This window comes from Rana temporaria, chromosome 2 (genome assembly GCF_905171775.1).
Source record: "Rana temporaria chromosome 2, aRanTem1.1, whole genome shotgun sequence".
NCBI classification, from domain to species: domain Eukaryota; kingdom Metazoa; phylum Chordata; class Amphibia; order Anura; family Ranidae; genus Rana; species Rana temporaria.
In genome coordinates this window covers 313,368,560-313,391,395 of record NC_053490.1, presented here as the reverse complement: position 1 = coordinate 313,391,395, position 22,836 = coordinate 313,368,560, and positions in this window count along the sequence as shown.

The following is a 22,836-nucleotide window of genomic DNA, read 5'->3' as shown; positions in this document are numbered from 1 at the left end:
CTGTGCATGCTGTAGAGGGGTATTTATGAGGCTGACGCCATTTTGTCTGGGTCTTTTTCGTCCAGTGTGGCACCCACCTTTAGGGTGGCCACATCACGGCGCCCCGGCACTATGGCCTACCTGGCCGGGGCGTGCGTGCCATGCGGTGTTCCTGGTTCCGGGACCATGCTGGCCCGGAGCATCTGAACAGCGTCGGGGACCCAGTGAGTGACTGGGTTCCCACCTTTGAGGATCCCAAGCTGTACTGCTGTTTGGTGGAGTGTCAGTCTGAGGAGCGCCATTGAGAGGCTGGCAGTCCAAAAGGGCCTGGACAAACTACCGGGGATCAAGGTAGCCGGATTAACCACCTGTCAGTCGGTACCTGGGCGACAAGTTGAAGGAGATCCAGGCGTAGCTCATCTAAAGAGGGATATCTCCAAGAATCCAATCCAGAGAGGACCTGTGGCAGAGGTGTCTTTCTGAGGCTCACCGAGGGGAGTCTGTGGCAGAGGCTCTTTCTCAAGTTCAAGTTCAAGTTCACTAAGGAGGGTCTGTGGCAGAGACTTTATCCTACAATTGTCCGAGTGATACTCTGGCTGCCAGGTCAGTGAGAGAGGCTTGTCCGGGTACGCTAAGCCCATTCCGGAATGGCGCATAGAAGGGTTACGTTTGGGAGCAGGACTGTTTCCTATTATCACGCCTGAATCTGCTATTCTCCCTTCTTATTCAACTTTACTTTCCTCACCACAAGTTACTGGCCCGGATTCAGATACATTGGCACATATTTAAACTAGCGTAGCGTATTTTATTTACACTACGCCGGACCAGCGCGGAGAGGCATGTACTGTATTCAGAAAGCTATTACTCACCAAGATGCGCCAGCGTAACGTATTTTCGATGGCGTAGGGCAGCGTTAGTGTAAATGGGTGTCACCCCATGCAAATGATGGTCCGACCGTGTCACAGTGGTTTATGTTGGGCGTATCTTAAACGGCGCATGCGCTCTGACGTGGACGAATTGACTGCACACATCTGCGCATGCTCACAACTACGCCCGGCGTAACCCCTAAGATACGCCGGCCCAATGCCTACGCCCAGTGCATAAATACACCCAGACATGCGCCCGTCAAGTACAAAAGTACACAAGCATTTTTTTTACTGCTAGTACTTTTGTTATTTTCTTGAGGCATGTCTGCACCAGTGGTGGCTTCTACGGGTCGGAGGAAGCTCAATTTCTCCCCTGAGGAGAAGGCTCTTATTATCGAGGGCCTCAATAAGTACGGCCCGTGCCTCTATGGGGCACTGACTGGCACTACCAGCAAGGTGGAAAAAGATCGGATCCTGCTGGAGATAACCACACAAGTGAATGCCCTTGGCGTTGAGGCTCGGACCCCCAGGGCGATCACGAAAAAGATTAACGATCTGCGGCGTCTTGTTAAAGAGAAGCTGGGCAACATCCGAAGGCATGCCAGTGGCACAGGAGGTGGACCAGCCACCACCATCACCCTCACTCCTGATGAGCTGGTCATTGCCCGATGCCTGGAGAGGGAGATGGTTGAGGGCCTGGAGGGATTTGATTCGGTTGATCAGCCCTTGAGGACAGGTAAGTGTGTTTTATCTTCTCTCCGGTGTGTAGCATGTGTAGGGGGCCAAGGGAACATGTGACAAGTGTGTGGGTCCACCAACATGTGAATGTTTTGTGTCATCCACAGATGTCCAGGAGGGAGCTGGTCAGTCGTCGGCTGCTGGGCGACCGACGCCATCCCTGGCCGAGAGTGCCCCCACCTCACCTGTAGAGGAAGTGGAGGAGGAGCAGGTCACTATGGAGGAAGGGTTTTTCATAGTGGAGGAGACCCCCATACCTGTACCCTCCCAAACCTCCTCCCCTATCAGGGATAGCCCCTCAAGGGCCACCCCCCCCATCAGGGATAGCCCCTCAAGGGCCACCCATCTAGCCTGCCCCAAGCCTCTCCTGCCCCAAGGAAGGCTACAAGAAAAATAAGGGGTGTCCCGGATGCATTGGAGGAGAATTTGGCGAGGGACCAGGCACGCCAAACCCACCATCTGGCTGCCTTAGTGGGGGACCTTCACCATGTGGCAGAGAGCCTGGCCTCCTCGGCTCAGACCCAGGCTGCCTGTACCGTAGCTGTGCAGCAGGCCCTCACCCAGTAGGCGGGTCAGAATTTTGCCATCAATGACAGCCTGCAGGATGTGGTTGGCAATTGCACAGGTAGTGTCACGTGTTTGGGGGAGCTGCAGGCCACCACATCAGGCCTTGTAACGGAGGTCCGGAGCCTGGCAGAGGCAGTCCAGGCCAATACGGAGGGGAGGAGCCTGGCAGCTGCCGTACAAGAGGAGGGGAGGCAGACACGGCGCCACCTGCGCAACACCACCACCCGCCAGCTGCGGATGCAGGTGGTGACAAATACTTACCTCCACCGCATTGCCCTGGCATTGGAGGGCAGCCAGGCAGCCAGGGAGAGACCGGGGGATGTACCTCCACCAGACAACCCCCCCACCTGAGGCTCCCCCCAGGCGACTGCGGCCCAGGAGCCTAGGCACCAGGCGCAGCCCACGACAGGGCAGATGATTTTTTTTTTGCTTTTCGTTTATGCTCAAATTATGAGTTTTTTTGTTTTCTTTGTATACTCAGGTGATGAGTGTTTTTATTATTTTCACTCAGATTAACATCTACTTGCCCAAGAAACTAACTTAATTATTTTGTTAGATGCTTACAATATAAGTTCATGCATAGATGCACAGCTGCTCCCTCCTAGTCTCTTCCACCCAGTTGTGTGACTGATATCGTTCAAAACATCACATATAATTACAAAAATAATACATTGTAATATGTTATGATCATTACAACCGGAGCTATCATAGAGAGACAATACAATTATTTTTCTACGCATTTTTCAGACACACAGTCCATTTGGGAATGGGAAGATCAAGTATATACAAACAAATAACACAATATATGAATATATCCTTGCATACATGTCAAATTATAAATATAATATTCTCATGTGTTTGTTAGCAGCATCATCTATGTAACACAACTGGTTAAAAAGCTCATGTCAGTGTTCTCACGCACCTGTCAGTCCCAACATGCAGTGGGGTCCCTAAGGGATACATCAGACGATATACAATTGCCTAGCCAGGCTCCTAACTATAGTAACCATAATAATATTAAGATAATATTCTATATATTATTATGTATTTAATAATATATAATATATATGTGTGTGTGTGCATATATATATATGCACACACACATATATACGTGTATACGTGTATATACATTGTGTGTATATATATATATATATATATATATATATATATATATATATAAATATATACCGTATTTATCGCGGTATAAAGTTGCCCCCAATCCTGTGGAAAAAAACTTTTTTTTGTACTTACAGTTTTGGTGTCTTGCGCGGCGTCCATTGGCGGCCTCGTCGGGTCCTCTTCATCGGGTCCGGCGTCCTTCTGCGGCTTCGGGTGTCCTCTTCGTTGGGTCCGGCGTCCTTCTGCGGCTTCGGGTGTCCTCTTCGTCGGGTCCAGCGTCCTTCTGCGGCGTCCTCGCGTCCTCCCCGCTCGTTTCCCGCGCCGAGTTTTGAATACTGCGCCGACATATACAGAGCGCAGTACACTCGTGTATTGTCTGCAATGCTCGGCTACCCGCGCTGACATCCTGTACGTCCAGGACGTGAGTGCGGAAGGAGCCGAGACTGCCCGACTATACCCGAGTGTACTGCGCTCGGTATATGTCAGCGCAGTATTCAAAACTCTGCGCGGGAGGCGGGTATCGGTGTATAACGCGCACCCACGATTTTGCCCTGATTTTCAGGGCAAAAAAGTGTGCGGTATACGCCGATAAATGAGGTATATATTGTCTTCTGCGTGACAGAATAACATCTAAGATATATGTGAAACATACAGTATAGAAAAATTCATAAAACCACCATCAACATGAAAACCAAGTATTAATCTATCCAACTGTTGGGATTATCAGCCTTTTTATGTGTCTATAAAAATTATTTGAGACTAATAATTTCACTCTCTCCAGGCCATTAATTTGCCTGGAATGAATGTTTTTGTCTCACATTGCAACAGATGCCAGTCAATCCCCCCCTAAAGATATACCCAATCAAGGGCTGAAAATTTAACCTAAAAGTTTTTGTTTTTATGATGGATAGTTGCCAGGGGCGGACTGACCATGCCACTAGGGGGCCCCATCAGGGTTGCCAGCCTTAGTAAAACCAGGGACAGTATGTAAAAATCAGTGTTTTTTTTTTACATCTGTCCCTGAAATGTCCCTTACCAACAAAAATCCCAAGATTATAGCTGCCCCGCCTCTCCAGTACCTTTTCAGTGTGTGTATGTGTATTCTGTGTGTATGTATACTGTGTGTGCATACTGTATGCATGTGTGTGTATACGGTGTGGCCCCATAATCTATTGCCTGGGGGCCCCATAATCTCCTATTTCCCGGGGGCCCCATAATCTCCTATTGCCCGGGGGCCCCATGAGTTGCCAATCCGCCCCTGATAGTTGCACGTCTCCCTGTTGAGGTGTTCAAATGCTGCTGGATGCAGATAAGTGTGGGTGTCATTGATTCTTAATGGCGCTCCAACTTTTTTTGCAAACACAGATGGATTTGGGGCCACAAAAATGTCAAAGTACCAAGTGTCATGCCGGCCATCCTTTATGTGCATATCCCATTCCCCGCACATTTTGCAGCCTATTGAAATGAATGGGAAGTCAAAAACAGGTTTTTATGGTGTAAACCGCACCAGAAAGAGAGAGCCCCTAGCGTAAGCCAGCACAGATACAAAAAAGCCTGTGGACAGCTGACTAATTAGTGAGCATTGGAACTAGCACTAGAGATTTTCCCCTACAAAGTCTCCAGGTTTCAGGACCTAGACCAGAACTATTAGGCCAAATTCACACTGATCCGCTTCAGATTTGGCCGAAGCGCAGGTAAATTGCTGATTTTCATGCAGTTAAAACGGAGTATCACCTATTTCAAAGTCAGCAGCTGCAAAAAGTGTAGCTGCTGACTTTTAATATTCGGACACTCACTTGTCCCATGGTCCAGCAATGCGGGTGAACAGCTCTCCCCTCCTCTCTGCGGCACGGGCATTGTAACTTTGGGCGCCTTGCTGTGGCTTCACAGCGGGGTACGCACTGCACATGCGCGATCCGCGTTGCACACTGTGAATGGCTGGGCAATCTTCTGGGACCTGTGACGTGTCCAAGAAGATTGCAGGGAGGGAGGGGAGAGAGGTGAACTTCCTTCTAGCGCTGCGGAGACAGGGGAGGAAGTGGGAGCTGGATGCCTCTAAAAGGGTATGCGCCCCCCCCCCCAAAAAATGTGGCATGTCAGGGGGTCACCGTCACTTAAAGCGGAAGCTACATTTTTGGGTGGAACTCTGCTTTAACTCATGCTTTCCTGTAGACTTCTATTGCATCGGGCAGTGATGGTGTATTTTCTGAAATCGCACAAAACGTCCTTCATGCAGGACATTTAGTGTGCTTTCACAAAATGCACCATGACTGCCCAATCTAATAGAAGTCTATAGAAAAGTGCTGTAGTTTTGCCGCAATTTTTTTTTTGCATTTTTTAGGCAAAGTTAAATTAAAATTAAAATTTAATAGATGGAAAGTTGAAATAATTACTGAAGGTCCGCTTTAAATATATGAAATAGAATAAATTAGATATAGATATCACCTTAATTGACAGGGGTGAGTTTCAATCAATGTATCAACTGGCGATTAAGCTAATATTAATGATGACATTATTAAAGGTAATATACTACAATAAAAAAACTAAAACACCTGAAGGGGTGAGTGGTCTAAATAATTCACAGACCTAATACAATAAATTCTCTGCTTCACTGCCATAGTTTCCTCACAAAAAACTTTAATTAAAATGAGTAAAAAATATCATTACACCAAGCTGAATTACGAAGCAATAGGAATTAATTGGAGTTAAAACAACAAATATTAGCTAAACCGCATGTACAGCCAATACCAGCATATAATTGGGGTAACTGCAGGTGGAAAAAGCAGCGAAGAGAGGATATATGGAATGGGTATAACTAGAGAAATTCATAATGAGGCATGGTTTAAAAGGATGGAAAATAGAACTGGTGGAAGTGGTTGCAAAACGTAGTACTAATAAAACCTAACTAGGCAAAAGTATTAGGGCCTGGCGGTGATCCACAAGACTCACCTCTCGATCACCAAACCAGTCCTTCAAAACTCGCTTCCATTCATGGAAACCCTCACTCTGCAGCTGCAAACAAATCACCAAGATACGGTCCATATGCTACTTTGCTATAGACCACCAGGCCCAAAAACGCACCTTCTCACGTCATTGACTGAATTCATCTCCACATATACCCTAAACATCAAACACCTTTTGGTGCTTGGGGATTTCAACCTCTGGGCCAACTCCTTGCTGGACCCCGTAGCCGACGCCTGCATCGACCATCTGGAAGGATTAGGTCTGCAGCAACTAATACAAGGCCCCTCTCATGCCTCAGGCCATACGCTCGATCTCATTTTCAAACAAGATTTGGAAATTGACGTCCTGGGAAATGAGCCCCAACCATGGACCGATCACCATGCCATCAAATTCACAATCACCAAAAATGCCAGCCCAAAAAAAACGACAAAACCGGTGACAACTCACTGGACTAGATCTCAGAAGAAGCTCCTCTCGGAACTCTTCAAAACAACACTAGGGAACAAAATAAAAACAACCCAACAAAAACAAACAGCCACAGAAACACTTGACGCCATCAACAAGGCGCTACTACAGTCAGCTGACTTAGTAGCACCAAAACGCAAAACTTGCATCCGGAAAAACAACTCCAGCTGGTTTAATGACCAGCTGACGTTGCTAAAGCAAGAGCGTAGAAGAGCAGAAGCTGCGTGGAAAAGGTGCTCTTCAGATAAAAACCACACCATTTACAAGATAATAACAAAGAAATATCACAAAGAAATCTTCACGGCCAAAAAAAATTATTTCTCCAACATCATCGCAAATGCCCTTAACCGCCCCCGAGAACTCTTCAAGCTGGTCACTCAGACTATGAATCCAGCTTGTTTAGAGGCCCCCAATTCTGATTCACAAGAATTTTGCAACGAATTATCGGATTATTTCATTAATAAAATTGAAAAAATCTGTGAAAGTATTCAGCAAAATGGAACCGTCACCAACTCCCCCCCAAATCACAAACCTAATACCCACATAAATCCGTCGCAACCACCAAAATTCACTCTAAAACCCATTTCCATCGATGCCACTAAAAACATCATCGGGACTCTGCGTAATAGCACAGCACCCAATGATATCATCCCCACTAAACTGCTGAAAGAAAGTGCCGATATACTGGCACCAGCTATCACGCAGCTCATTAACCAATCATTCAAGGAGGGCATGGTGCCCACCTTGCTAAAACAAGGTACAATAAAACCAATTCTAAAAGAAACTACCCTCGACCCCAAAGACCCAAACAACCGGAGGCCCATAACAGCTCTAAATGTCTTCTCCAAGGTAATGGAGAAAGTAGTTGTACAACAGCTGCAACTGCATTTAGACACCCATAAATTACTCGATCCGTTTCAATCAGGCTTCCGTCCGGGTCACGGAACAGAAACGGCGCTGCTCAAAATATGGGATGACGCTCTAGAAGCCGCAGACGAAGGAGAATCTTGTCTCCTGATACTGCTGGACCTAAGCACGGCTTTTGACACTGTAGACCACGGACTACTACTGGCTAGGCTAGCTGAAGTAGCCGGAGTCGCTGAATGTGTTTTACCCTGGTTCTCCTCCTTCTTGGAAAACCGATCACAAATAGTGAAACTGGGGTCTTTCACTTCTGAAAAACGTACGGTGTCATTCGGAGTCCCTCAGGGATCTCCCTTATCGCCCGTATTGTTTAATATCTATCTTCGCCCTCTCTTTGAAATCCTCAGTAACCAGAAGTTACTTTACCACTCTTATGCAGACGACACACAACTGTATTTCCGCATCTGCAACAAAAAGGATCATTCTCTTGGACTAGAGAAATGCCTCACTCGAATAGATAACTGGATGACAAACAGTTATCTTAAACTCAATGGTTCGAAAACAGAACTTCTCCTGTTTCACGCTAACCGGAAAAATCACCCCGCGTCAACATGGACTCCCCCACCCATTCTGGGTAAAACTATCACCCCTAGCACCAAAGTCAAAAGTCTCGGAGTCATTTTCGATACCTACATGACAATGGATGCACAAATAGGGTTAGTAGTCAGCGAATCCCACCATCTGCTGCTCCTACTACGCAGACTCACACCCTTTATCCCGAAAGAGGACATTCCAGTCGTGGTGGGAACAATCATCAATTCCAGACTCGACTACGCAAATGCCCTCTATCTAGGACCCCCCAAATACCAAATCACTCGTCTGTAAGTCGTTCAAAATACGGCCGCTCGACTAGTGACTGGGAAAAAACCATGGGAATCAATCTCACCTTCACTGAGATCCCTTCATTGGTTGCCAGTAAAAGACAGAATGACTTTCAAGGCACTCTGCCTAATACATAAGTGTATTCAAGGCAACGCCCCCCAATATATTTTTTTTGCAGTCCAGGGACCTCGCCTGTGGAATGCACTACCAACCACCATCCGACTGGAGTCGGACCACTTGGCCTTCAGGAGAAAGATTAAAACCCATCTCTTCTGAGATCAAGGGGTTCCTTACCCATGAAATGGATACAGCGCCCAGAGGCGATTCAGTTCGCATGTGTTGCGCTTTACAAGTCTCTCTCTCTCTATTAAATGATCCAACAGACAAAAAATAATTGTAGCAAATAATGCAGTATCTGTAAAACGAGGACCTGGAGAATACTGAGTTACCTTAGAATGCCTTATAAAGTGAAATAAAAAGCTGTTGGAATTATAAATTATCAGGTCTCGAAACGTTGTGAAATGATGATCATGGTTTTTTAAAATGATTATTCTGTAACATTTTATAACTATTATTACTAACAGTAATTTCTTGTGTCCTACCACTTTCTCTATTGCAATATTTTATTGTATTCAAAATATAACTAAAGGTAGAGAGGGATTAAAACATCTGTCAGTCAGTGGCATCTCTAGGGCTGGTGTCACCTGGTTCGGTAAAACATGGTGCCCCCCCAATAATTTTTTTACCATATATTTTTACCCCACTGAATGAGAGAGAGAGGGTGGGGTGTGAGAGAGAAAGAGAGGAGGGTGGGGGTGACAGAGAGGGGGATGAGAGAGAGAGGGGTTGGGGATGAAAGAGAGGAGGGTGCGAGAGGGGTGGTGAGAGAGAGAGAGGGGGTGGGGAGTGACAGAGGGAGGTGAGAGAGGGGGTGAGAAAGGGGAGTGAGGCAGAGAGAGAGAGAGAGAGAGAGAGAGAGAAAGGGACTGGGACCACCTACAAAACAGCAGTCCCAACTCATACCAGCCTTGTGCCAGCAATGTGACCAGGGGGTCCTGGAGGATGAGGACCACTTCCTGCTACATTGCCCAAAGTACTTATCAGTGAGGGACACTCACTTCCAGAGACTCTCTGCTCTCATCCCGTACTTCAACTCTACAGAAGAGAAGAGGAAACTCCAATTTATATTGGGAGAAGAGGAGCCAATGGTGAAGATAGCTGCCCAATATGTGACAGTGTGTCACAGACTGAGAGGGACATGAGAAATGGAGGACTTTAAAGTCCTTTCACAGACTCATGTCCATTCCCCTTTATATTAACAACCCCCCCCCCCCCCCTTTTTCTTATACAAATTCAACTGCTTTGGCAATGCTAACATTTATTTGAATTGAATTGAAAGGTGGGGGTGAGAGAGGGGTGGGGGAAGAGAGAGAGAGGGGGTGGAGAGTGACAGGGAAGTGAGAGAGGGGGTGAGAGCAATAGAGATAATGGTGGGGGTGAGAATAAGGGGCTGGGGGTGAGAGAGAGAGAGAGGGGGTAGTGAGAGAGATAGAGGGGGTGGAGGATGAGAGCGAGAGATGGGGTGAGGTTAAGAGAGAGGGGGTGGGAGTGAGAGAGAGAGGGAGAGAGGGGTGTAGTGATCTCATAAATGTCCAATTAATGTAGTGATATAAATGTATAGTATGATGACTTATAAATTACGTTGTTTCACAGCAACACACAGGCTCTCCAGAGAACACAATTTTAATTAACTTCCAATAAACATTTATTGGACATTTTATGAGATCACTACAAGGGGGAGTGAGAGAGAGGGGGTGGCGTGAGAGAGATGGGGGGACAGAGGGGGGTTAAGAAAGAGAGGGGTGGGGGTGAGAGAGAGAGGGGGTGGGGGTAAGGGAGAGAGAGAGTGAGACTCTCCCTCCCCATCCTCACCTTCCCTGGGTTTCCTTACCCCTCAGCTGTTTCCTGCACATCCTGTCCAGGCACACAGCCAGCTCTGCCATGCTCACTGAGGACACAGACAGCACAGCTTGGGGCTTCATCTGATGGAATGGCATGTGCTGTGTGTGTGTGCGCTCGGACTGAGCCGTGTTCAGTAGCGGGTATTGTAAGGATGAAGGTTTACTCACAATTAGTCCCTGCATCGGCTCCTCTTCTCCAGTCTCCTCCCTTATCCCGGTCAGCCTCCTTCTGGTTTCCTGAGTCCTTCCTTGCTGCCTAAATTATCTCTGTCTCTCATGGGGCCCCTTGTGTCTCTGCAGCAGCCTGTGTAATGTCACCACTGGTCTGTCCAGGTCTGGTGTCACCCCTCTGGTGGGCGTCACCCGAGTGCAGGTCACATCGCCGGCACCCCCATAGCAATGCCACTGCTGTCAGTTTCTATTACTGGCTGTGCCCCGTTAGGGAGATTCACCTTCTCTATTTGTCAAGTTTACTATCATTACTGAGTGTGAAAGTGAAAGAAAATCCCAAATTTGGGGTTTTCATCAAGAACAGAAGGGAAATCTTCCAGTGGGGACTCTAGTTCTGGTGACCCTGATGACAATCAGGGATACACTTAATATGGAGGGATTTCCTCTCACTTTCTATTTTGGCTATGGGACAGAAAGTGAAGAAAAAACTCACCAATTGAACACAGATGAAAAAAACTGACAGGGGATATAATCCTCCCTTGAAATGAAAATAAAAATTCTGCTCCACCTAAAGCCCGCCTGCCAGCATTGTACTGATGTACTGGTACATCGCTGCCTATGTCTGGGTTTAGGGTGCATCCCACGCCGGCTCCCACTGTAATTGTACACAGAGGGAGCCTGTCTGAAGGTCCCAGACAATAATTCATGGTCGGGACGTGCTGATCGGTTGTGTACATTTACAGCCGAGAACTCTGTGTTAAAATTTAACACAGAGCTCTGTACACAAGGAGGGATCTGTCAGTTTCTCGTCCCTGCAAAGCAGGGATGAGACATTGAGAGATCATTAGTAAAAAGCAGCACACTGTATACACACATTACAAATAGTTAGGCACATATTTAACTCCTTGATCTCCCTAGATGTTATCCTCTTCCCAGCCAGCATCATTAGTAAAGTGTTATGTACTGGAACGTACCTTGTAGCCAGAGCCTAGTGTGCAGGAGGAGGCCTCTCTTACAGCCCCAGCTCTGGAGCTGCTGGAGTTGGGACAGCAAGCTCGGGAGCGCGGCGAGGTAGGAGTGCCTGGTGATGATAGCAGCCCGGCACCGTTGGTGGTCCTTCGGGACGGTGGTTGTAGGAGACAGCGTCTCTGGAGCTGGCACAGGCACTGGATAGCAGGAGCTGGTGAAGCAAACCGGCATAGCAGATAATCAGGTGGGTTAAGCAAGCGTAGTCAGATTCAGGCACAGGGTCTGGTAACGATGGGCAGGAGAGCAGAGCGGAGTCAGAGCAAGCCAGGGGTCGGAGTGGAGAGGGTCGGATGGTCAGACGGAGCCGGGTCGGTTTGAGGTAACAGGTTACAACAGGTCACAGGTTTCACTGATACAATGCTGCAGATCAGACAGCAAAGTTTTACTGCAGCTGCTAGCTTTTTAAAGGCTGAGTGGTGCCAATCGCGCATTAACGAGCACACGCGCGTTCCCGCCGTCGTGCACGTGCGCGTGTAGTAGGCGCATGCGTGCGCATACGAGCGTGCACATTTGGCGCACAGATGCGCGCATTTGGCACATATCCGTGTGCATGTGGGACGCGCCTGCGCACATGAATAGGTGATTGGTGCTGATTCTGACCATCAGTAAGTGTGCGCATGCGTGCACGCCGGAGCCTATTGGCAGGTCCCTGACATAAAGTGACAGTGTATATTTTTAGCACTGATCACGGTGATGTCAGTGGCAGTTAGTCAGTTCTCCTCAGCGGCAGTTAGTGTCAGATTACCCACCACAATATAACAGTCCCGTTATAAGTCGTTGATTACCACCATTAGGGATGAGCTTTATGTTCGAGTTGAATGTGAGTTTGACTCGAACATTGGCTGTTTGCCCGTTTGGCGAACAATTTGGGGTTGTTACGGGAAATTCGAAAAGCCGCCGAACACCGTTAAAAGTCTATGGGAGAAATCAAAAGTGTTAATTTTAGAGTTTAATATGCAAGTTATTGTCATAAAAAGTGTTTGGGGACCTGGGTCCTGCCCCAGGGGACATGTGTCAATGCAATAAAAAGTTTTAAAAATGGCAGTTTTTTCGGGAGCAGTGATTAATAATGCTTAAAGTGAAACAATAAAAGTGAAATATTCCTTTAAATTTTGTACCTGGGGGGTCTGTATAGTATGCCTGTAAAGTTTCGCATGTTTCCCGTGTTTAGAACTGTCCTTGCAAACTGTCATTTCTAAAGGAAAAAAAGTCCTTTAAAACTACTCGCGGCTATTCATGAATTGTCGGGTCCCGGCAATACAGATCAAAGTCATTGAAAAAAACATCAGGGGTCCCCCCCCCAGACCATTACCTGGACCTTTGGGTCTGGTATAAATATTAAAGGGAACCCCGAACTAAAAAAAAAAGTGAGGAACAAAACCGCCGGGGGTTACCCAATGACGCGGACGGGTGACCCCGCCCCCTCTTACACGTCATGGGGGATTCGTTCCTCGCTGGAGAATGATTTTTAGACTGCAGCGTCGCTGGAGAATGGATCGTTATTGGACATCGAGAGACGGGATTACATCGCTGGAATTATTATTTTATTTTTTTTTAATTAAGGACTTGTCCAGCTGTGTCTGTGTTTTTGACAATTTTTTACACTTTCTTTGTGAAATAGTAGGGGTGCAATGTACCCCGTTATCAACTCACATGGGGGTGGGCCGGGATCTGGAGTTCCCCTTTGTTAAAGGGGGCTTCCAGATTCTGATAAGCCCCCCGCCTGCAGAACCCCACAACCACCAGGCAAGGGTTGTGGGGATGAGGCCCTTGTTGAGGGCATGTGGCCTGTTACAGTTCAGGTGGGGGGCGCTTTCTAGTGCCCCCCTCTTTTCCTGCGGCCTGCCAGGTTGCATACTTGGATAAGGGTCTGGTATGGATTTTTGGGGGAACCCCACACCATTTAAAAAAAAAATGTTTTTTTCACTTTTGATCTGTATTGCAGGGACCCGACAATTCATGAATAGCCACGAGTAGTTTTAAATTACTTTTTTTCCTTTAGAAATTACATTTTGTGCAGGGACAGTTCTAAGCACGGGGATCATGCACTACTTTACAGGCATACCCCAGGTACAAAATTTAAAGGAATATTTCACTTTTATTGTTTCACTTTAAGCATTATTAAAATCACTACTCCCGAAAAAACTTCAGTTTTTAAAACTTTTTTTTGCATTGGTACATGTCCCCTGGGGCAGGACCCAGGTCCCCAAACACTTTTTATGACAATAACTTGCATAATAAACTTTAAAATGAGCATAGACTTTAACGTTGTTCGCATGTTCGAACAAATTATTTGCCTGTTCGCATGTTCTGGTGCCAACCAAACCGGGGGGTGTTGAGCTCATCCCTAGCCACCATTAGTAATATGAAAAATACAAATGACAGCATTTACAGTATATCATAGTTTGTAGACACTATAACTTTCATGCAAACCAATCCCAATATGTGTTATTGGGATTTTTTTTTTTATCAAAAACATGTAGCAGAATTTTGGGCTAAATTTATAAAGACTTTTTTTTTTTATATGATTTATAGCCTAAAGTTAAAAATATTGGCCCGGATTCACATACATTGGCGCATATTTATGCCGGCGTAGCGTATCTAATATACGCTACGCCGACGTAGCGTATCTAATATACGCTACGCCGACGTAGCGCAGAGAGGCAAGCACCAAATTCACAAAGCACTTGCCTCCCAAACTGCGCTGGGTTCCCTCGGCGTAAGCTGTTGTAGGTGGAAGTGGGCGTGAGCCATGCTAATGAGGCGTGACCCCATGCAAATGATGGGCCGAGTGCCATACAAGTACTTAAAACGAACAGCGCATGCGCCGTCCCGTGGACTTATCCCAGTGCGCATGCTCACAATCACGTCTGAACTACTCCCTAACATACGACGGATCACTGCCTACGACGTGAACGTAACCTACGCCCAGCCCTATTCACATACTACGTAAATTACGTAAAATACTACGGCTGTGTTCCCTGGTCCATACCTTTTGCATGGGTTGCGCCTCATATATGGGGAATAACTTTACGCCGGACGTATGACTTACGCAAACCACGTATATAATGTGCCGGGCGCAAGTACGTTTGTGAATCGGCGTATCTCCCTCATTTGCATATGTGCATAGAAAATCAATGGGAGCGGCAAATGCGCCCAGCGTAAATATGCGCCCACAATACGACGGCGTAGGCAAGTTACGTCGGTTGTAGGAAGCCTGGGCCAAATTCTCAAAAAAGCTGCCTAACTTAACTTTCAGCAGTTAAGTTACACAGGCGTTAAATTCCTACCTAAGTGCCCGATCTTCAAAGCACTTACCTAGAAATTACACGCCGTGTAACTTAAGTGCCTCCGTCACAAGGCGGTCCTCCTCTCTGGGGGGCGATTACAATTTAAATGAGGCGCGCTCCCGCGTCGGCCGTACTGCGCATGCGTGTGACGTAATTTTCCCGACGTGCAGCGCGCGAACGTAATTTACGCCGGGCTTTGTGGATTGCGACGGGACAATAAAGTTGCGACGGGTGAAAAAAAAAATACGCGCCGGGAAAACAAATAAAAAAAAAAAATTGACAGCGTCGCTCGGCATGCATTCCTGAGAGGGAGAACTCCATGCCAATTTTCAAAGAAAAAACCGGCATGGGTACCCTTGTGTTGTGTGTTTAATAACTATCACTTTGCCTCCAGGTGAATGTGTAGGGGTACGATGTACCCCATATCCATTCACTTAGGGTGGGGGGCCGGTATCTGGGGGCCCCCTTATTTGAGGGGACTACCAGATTCCGATAAGCCCCCCGCCCGCAGACCCCGACAACCAACGGCCAGGGTTGTCAGGAAGAGGTCCTGTCCTCATCAACATGGGGACAGGGTGCTCTGGGGTGGGGGGGCCCGCAGTGCGCCCCCCTGCCCCAGAGCACCCAACCCCCCCATGTTGAGGGCATGCGGCCTGGTACGGCTCAGGAGGGGGGGGGGGCGCTCGCTCGTCCCCACTCCCATTCCTGGCCGGCCGGGTAGCGTGCTTTGGATACGGGTCTGGTATGGATTGTAGGGGGACCCCCTACGTCGATTTTTTGGTGTAGGGGGGGTCTCCTTACAACCCATACCAGACCTAAGGGCCTGGTATGCTCCTGGGGGGGGAACCCATGCCGGTTTTGATTTTACAAATTGCCGTGGAGTTCTCCCTCAGGAATGCATACCAAATGCCGTCGCTTGAATGGGCTTTTACATGGTGTTACTAACTTTCCACATTGTAAAACCAGCCCTAGTTTTGCGCAAGCAAATCGGAACTTACGCAGAAATCACAATGCTTAAAAGCTTTGTGGATCTGCTTAAGTCCTCATTTGCATACGCAAAGCGGCATTTCAATGAGAAATGCCCCCAGCGGCGGATGCGGTACTGCATCCTAAGATCTGACAGTGTAAGTGTCTTACACATGTCAGATCTTCTGCCTAACTTTGGAAAAAGCCTTTTGAGGATCGTTTCCAAAGTTAGGCACAGAGATACGCAGGCTGAACAGCAGTTCCGCCTGCGTATCTCTTTTGAGAATTTGGCCCCCTATCTTTAGGCGTATCTTAGTATGTTGGTCGGCGCATGGATACGACGGTGCATATTTGTACTTACGTCGGCGTATCTTGAGATACATCGGCCTAAGTGCTTTGTAAATCCGGGCCATTGTTATTTTATTTTTTTTAAGATGTTTGGCCTTTTTCATTTATATCACAAAACATAAAAATCCTAGTGCTGATTAAATACCACCACTAGATAGTTCTATTTGTGGGAAACAAATAGCATAAATGCAATTTCCGTACAGTGGTACATAACTGCGCAATCGGCAGTTAAAGTAGCACATTCCTGAATTGCAAAAAATGGCTTAGTTATGAAAGGAGGCTGAAGTAGTTAATTGTCAAGGGTTATGTATTAAAAATGGAAAACAGTGCAGCGCTATTATTAATAATTAAATACTTAAATACAATTGAGTAAAAGTGCAAAAAAGATGTGTAGACAAAAGTCCTTGATGAAAAAGAGTCAGAAAAAAATTAGGGTAATAATAAGTGTATAAAAGACAGCAAAGTTCGTTTGAAAGCCCAAAATTAAAGAGTGTCTCAATCCGGTGTTATTTCCTCTATAAAAAAGTTCCTTAAATAACAAAATGTGATGAATTCTTGATTGCTGTGAAATGGTGTTCACCCATGCAATTCGTGAAATAGGATTAACCGCTTACCAGAGGTAAAGACTGTTTTCCACCAGTCTTATAGAGCCTATGGGAAGTCAGGTCTCCCAATACCTTTTCAGTACTAATGAAACTCAGCATTCAATCCGGGTGTCATAAAATGGAACAAAAGAAAACTCCCCAAATTATCCACACAGATCTGGTTTCAGGTTGGAGCTCCAACCTGAAACCAGATCTGTGTGGATAATTTGGGGAGTTTTCTTTTGTTCCATTTTATGACACCCGGATTGAACTGTAATGCTAAAAAAAAAAAAAAAAATTACACTTTTTTGGTGTGAACCTGCAAAACTAACAGAAGCATATCTGATCTTAATAAGTATTCTTACTTATTCAAACCTCCAATACGATAGCCTTTTATAGAAGCCAGAGAAATTCTGACACGAGTCCCTTCGTCATCCGCAGCCCTGCTCAGCTCTCCTCTCTCCCCCTCACCCCCTCCTCCCTGCCTGTCAGCTCCCTGTTCTGTGTCTCTGTGTCCACCCCATCCCCCCATTTTATAAATGGTCCCTGCCAGCCCCTTTATTATAGTTAGGCACAGCACACCGCTTTAGCCTTTTCTAAAAACAAGGCTTGTAAATACAGATTTAGCGCGATCTGCAGGCCGGTCATGTGACTCGTGGCTGGTCTCCAGGACTACTGCAACAGAGGCTGAGCAGCCATGTGACCTCGCCGGCTGATATCAGAGGGAGATCTCGAGACCCTCCTGCAGTATCCATGTATCAGAGCTTTACAGCGGTCGCAAGTCACATGACCGGCCTTAAGATCGTGCTAAATTGGTATTTAAAAGCCTTTTTTTTATAAAAGACTAATGTAGTGTGCTATGTCTAACTATAATAGAGGGGCTGGCAGTGATTTGTATATAAGAGTTCACAAACACTTTAATTTAGAAATAACATTTAGAATACACAAATCCTTTTAAATAACATGCTTTTGGGAATGCTTTCGCCGACAGCGCCTGCAGATTGCATTGTATTACATTGTGTTCCTGGGTATGCTGGCTGGGGACACTGAGAGGTGGACAAGGAAGTGATGTCAAACACGTCGCTTTCCAGGTAAGCAACAAAAAGGGGAGGAGAGCAGATGTGGTTCTCCCTCCCCTCTACCCAGCTGCACCCGCTATATTGGTCATGGGCAGTGGCGGTGCAGTGGCGGTGCATCCATTAGGATGCACGGGTGCCACCCCTCTCTCCAGCCACCCCCCTCTATGACTAATGGATAAATTAATGCATTGCAAAAATATATCGATGGCCGCCGCCATCCCCTATTCAGGCATCGGGACCCTTTTCGGACGCTGGGCACCTGAATTACAGCGGCGGGAAGTGTTTTTTACCCTGAGACAGGGTAAGTGCTGGGCAGACAGCGAGCGAGCAGGGGGTCACAGTGGCCGCATTTGATGGGGCACAGTGGCAGCATTTGATGGGGCACAGTGGCACTATTTGATGGGCACAGTGGCAGAATTTGATGGGCACAGTGGCAGGGTTTGATGGGCACAGTGGCTGTATTTGATGGCACAGTGGCTGCATTTGATAGGCACAGTGGCTGTGTTTGATGGCACAATGGCTGCAATTGATGGGCACAGTGGCTGCATTAGATGGGCACAGCGGCTGTGTTTGATGGCACAGCGGCCGCGTTTTCGATGGCACAGTGGCTGCGTTTGATAAGCACAGTGGCTGTGTTTGATGGGCACAGTGGCTGCAATTGATTAGCAAAGTGGCTGCAATTGATGGGCATAGTGGCTACATTTGATGGCACAGTGGCTGCGTTTAATGGGCACAGTGGCTGCATTTGATGGCACAGGGGCTGCGTTTGATGGCACAGTGGCTGCGTTTGATGGTCACAGTGGCTTTGTTTGATGGGCACGGTGGCTGCGTTTGATGGCACAGTGGCTGCGTTTGATGGGCACACTTGCTGCAATTGATGGGCACAGTGCCTGTGTTTGATGCGACAGTGGCTGCGTTTGATGGGCATAGTGAGTCTGCAATTAATGTTTTTTTTTTCAGAATTTTTCAGTTTGTTTGCACACCCCCACCCCCAAAAGGTCACAGGCCTGCAAATGGGCAAGCAGAGCCCAGGATACATGGCAGGGGCATGCGCGGGAGGGGCGCTGTTACCAGGGTGTGTGGAAACAATTGGGCTGCAGCACAGATTTACACACAATCCCGGAGGCTAAATCCCCCGATTTCAGGTCCGTACTTTGTATGTACCTGGCAGCAAAAAGGGTTACAGTTGTCCATGGTGTTACGGATATGATGTGCTCAAAGTGGTTGTGTTATCCTGACAGGACCTCATATGACGTCTTTTCCGACTTTTTTTATTTGTTTAGCAAAAAATAAAAACCCCAGAGGTGATCAAATATCACCAAAATAAATATTTATTTGTGGGAACAAAATGATAACAATCTTGTTTCGGTACAGTGTAACATGACCGCGCAATTGTCATTTAAAAAGCGACAGCACTGAAAGCTGAAAATTGGCTTTGGCAAGAAGGGGGGAAAGTGCCCTGTATTGAAGTGGTTAAAATTTATGCCAGACCCAAAGGGCCTGGTATGGATTTGGGGGGGGGCTCCACACTGTTTTTTTTTTTTTTCATTTTGGGATGGCGACTCATGGCATTTTCTTTTTCTTAATAGTGTCATAGAACCTTAACCACTTCAATACACTGTACACTGACTGCACGATATATATATATATATATATATATACAGTGGCCCGGATTCACATACATCGGCGCATATATATGCCGCCGTAGCGTATCTTCTTTACGCTACGCCGACGCAGCGCTTACTTGCCACCAAATCTGCGCTGGGTTTCTTAGGCGTAAGTCGTCGTAAGTGGAAGTGGGCGTGAGCCATGCAAATGAGGCGTGACCCCATGCAAATGATGGGCCGAGCGCCATAAAGATACGAATAACAAACGGCTCATGCGCCGTCCCGTGGACGCATCCAGTGCGCATACTCAGAATCACGTCGGAACTACTCCCTAAGATACGACGGATCACTGCCTATGACGTGAACGTAACCTACGCCTAGTCATATTCACGTACAACGTAAACGACAAAAGATACAACGGCTTGTGTTCCCTGGTCCATACCTTTGCATGGGTTGCGCCTCATATATGGGGAATAACTTTACGCCGGACGTACGACTTACGCAAACCATGTATATTATGCGCCGGGCGCAAGTACGTTCGTGAATCGGCGTATCTCCCTCATTTGCATATGTGCATACAAAATCAATGGGATCGGCAAATGCGCCCAGCGTAAATATGCGCCCACGATACGACGGCGTAGGCAAGTTACGTCGGTCGTAGGAAGCCTATTTTCAGGCGTATCTTAGTATGTGGGTCGGCACATAGATACGACGGCGCACATTTGTACTTACGTCGGTGTATCTTGAGATACGTCGGCACAAATGCTTTGTGAATCCGGGCCAAAATCTCACAAAACTGAGTACACCCCTCACCCCCCCCCCCCTGTAAATATTTTATTATACCTGTTCATGTGACCAATACATTACACTCAACACACTAACGCCATTAACCAAGGTCTCAGGTGTAAATGGGGAGCAGATGCGTTACATTTGGTGTTATCGCTCTCACCCTCTCATACTGGTAACTGGAGGTTTAACATGGCACCTTAGGGCAAAGCTAATGTTCTCTCAATCATTACACTATACACGGCCGCAGTGTAAGCAGCCTTATATATTGTGGGGCGTGGACTTAGCCCCCAAGCCATGATTGGCTAAAAGCACCCTGCCTTTGGCCAATCATGGCTCTCACAGCAGCGCTGTGACTGGCCAAAGCATGCAGGTCAGGTGCATGATTTTGGCCAATCATCAGACATTAATGCACTGTGATCTTGCAGTGCATTATTGGGCGTTCCGCTGTGCTCGAATTTGCCACGAACGCCACACAATGTTTGGTATTCGCCGAGCGGGCGAACACCCAATGTTCGAGATGAACTTAACCACTTAAGACCCAGACCATTATACAGGTAAAGGACCTTGCCCCTTTTTGCGATTCGGCACTGCGTCTCTTTAACTGAAAATTGCGCAGTCGTGCGACATGGCTCTCAAACAAAATTGGCGTCCTTTTTTTCCCACAAATAGAGCTTTCTTTTGGTGGTATTTAATCACCTCTGTGGTTTTTATTTTTTGCACTATAAACCAAAAATAGAGCGACAATTTTGAAAAAAATTCAATATTTTTTACTTTTTGCTATTATAAATATCCCTAAAAAATATACTATATAAAAAAACTTTTTTTTCCCTCAGTTTAGGCCAATACGTATTCTTCTACATATTTTTGGTAAAAAAAAAATGCAATAAGCGTTTATTGATTGGTTTGCGCAAAAGTAATAGTGTTTACAAAATAGGGGGTAGTTTTATGGCCTTTTTGTTAATATTTTTTTTTTACTAGTAATGACGGCGATCAGCGATTTTTTTTTCGTGACCGCGACATTATGGCGGACACATCGAACACTTTTGACACATTTTTGGGACCATTGTCATTTTCACAGCTATAAAAATGCACCGATTACTGTGAAAATGACAACGGCAGTGAAGGGGTTAACCACTAGGGGGGCGCTAAGGGCTTAAGTGTGACCTAGGGAGTGATTCTTACTGTATGGGGGCGTGGCTGGACGTTTGACATCACTGATCGTCGTTCCCTATAACAGGGAACAGACGATCACTGAGGCCCCGTACACACGACCGAGTTTCTCGGCAGAATTCAGCCAGAAACTCGGTTCAGAGCTGAATTCTGCCGAGAAACCCGGCCGTGTGTACACTTTCGGCTGAGGAAGCCGACGAGGACCTCGGCGAGGAAATAGAGAACATGTTCTCTATTTCCTCGTTGTTCTATGGGAGAACTCGGCCCGCCGAGCTCCTCGGCGGCTCCAGGACTGAACACGCCGAGGAACTCGATGTGTTTGGCACGTCGAGTTCCTCGGCCGTGTGTACGGGGCCTGACACTACCACAGAGAAGAACGGGGAAGGTTTGTTTACACTTACCTCTCCCCGTTCTTCAGCTCCTGTGACCCCGGCGGCGATCGGGTCTCAGCTGGGCACTTAAAGGGCAACGTACCTGTACGTGCCTGTGCCCAGCCGTGCCATTCTGCCGACATATATCGGGGTTAGGCGGTCCTTAAGTGGTTAAGTTTGACTCAAGCATTGGGCCCATCCCTATTTGTTACAATGGTTTTATTGCATGTCATTTGAATTTATAGCATATATTATGAAATTTGTGATAGTTTGTACATAAAAATAAAATCACTAAAATTAATGTGTGGGTTGTGTGATAAAACACTGCTATTTTCTGCCTGGTGTTAACTGTGAAGTTCTATGGAGTCTCCAATAAGGAGAACAGAACACGGGGCTAACTAAGGTGACAAATAGGTTTTCTGTTGAAAAAGAGCCGTTTGGTATGAAAGATAATCATTATGCACCTTTGCACAATTTGTATAAGTAAATTTAATGTTTTAATAAAAAATATTATCATGTGATACATTGAGAAACACAGTTAACCAGCTTTGTGTATTGAGACTTTTACTAGACGCAGCTATATACTCTATAGTTAGTTCAGGCAATGATTACAGCGGTTTATTTATTTTAATTTATTCGGTGCAAATTGATGCCCAATAAAATTGTAACAATTGTGTAATTTATTAAATATAAAATGTGTGGACTGCAACCCAGCTATAAAGCAGTTGAAATGTATTTATTAGCAAGGTAACAAGACTTGCGGGGGATTTACTAAAACTGGAGCACTGAGAATCTGGTGAAGCTGAGAATAATAGCCAATAAGCTTCTAACGTCAGCTTGTTCAATTAAACACTTCCTTACAACACTATAGCCGAAAGACAGCTACAGCGTGGCTCTCTGGTTCTCCCTGGGGCACACGTCCGACGCACTCTGTGATCACTGTGTCCTGTGGCCCTTTACCACGTGATCAGCTGTGTCTATTCACAGCTGATCATGTAAACAGAATTGATGGTGATTGGCTGTCCGT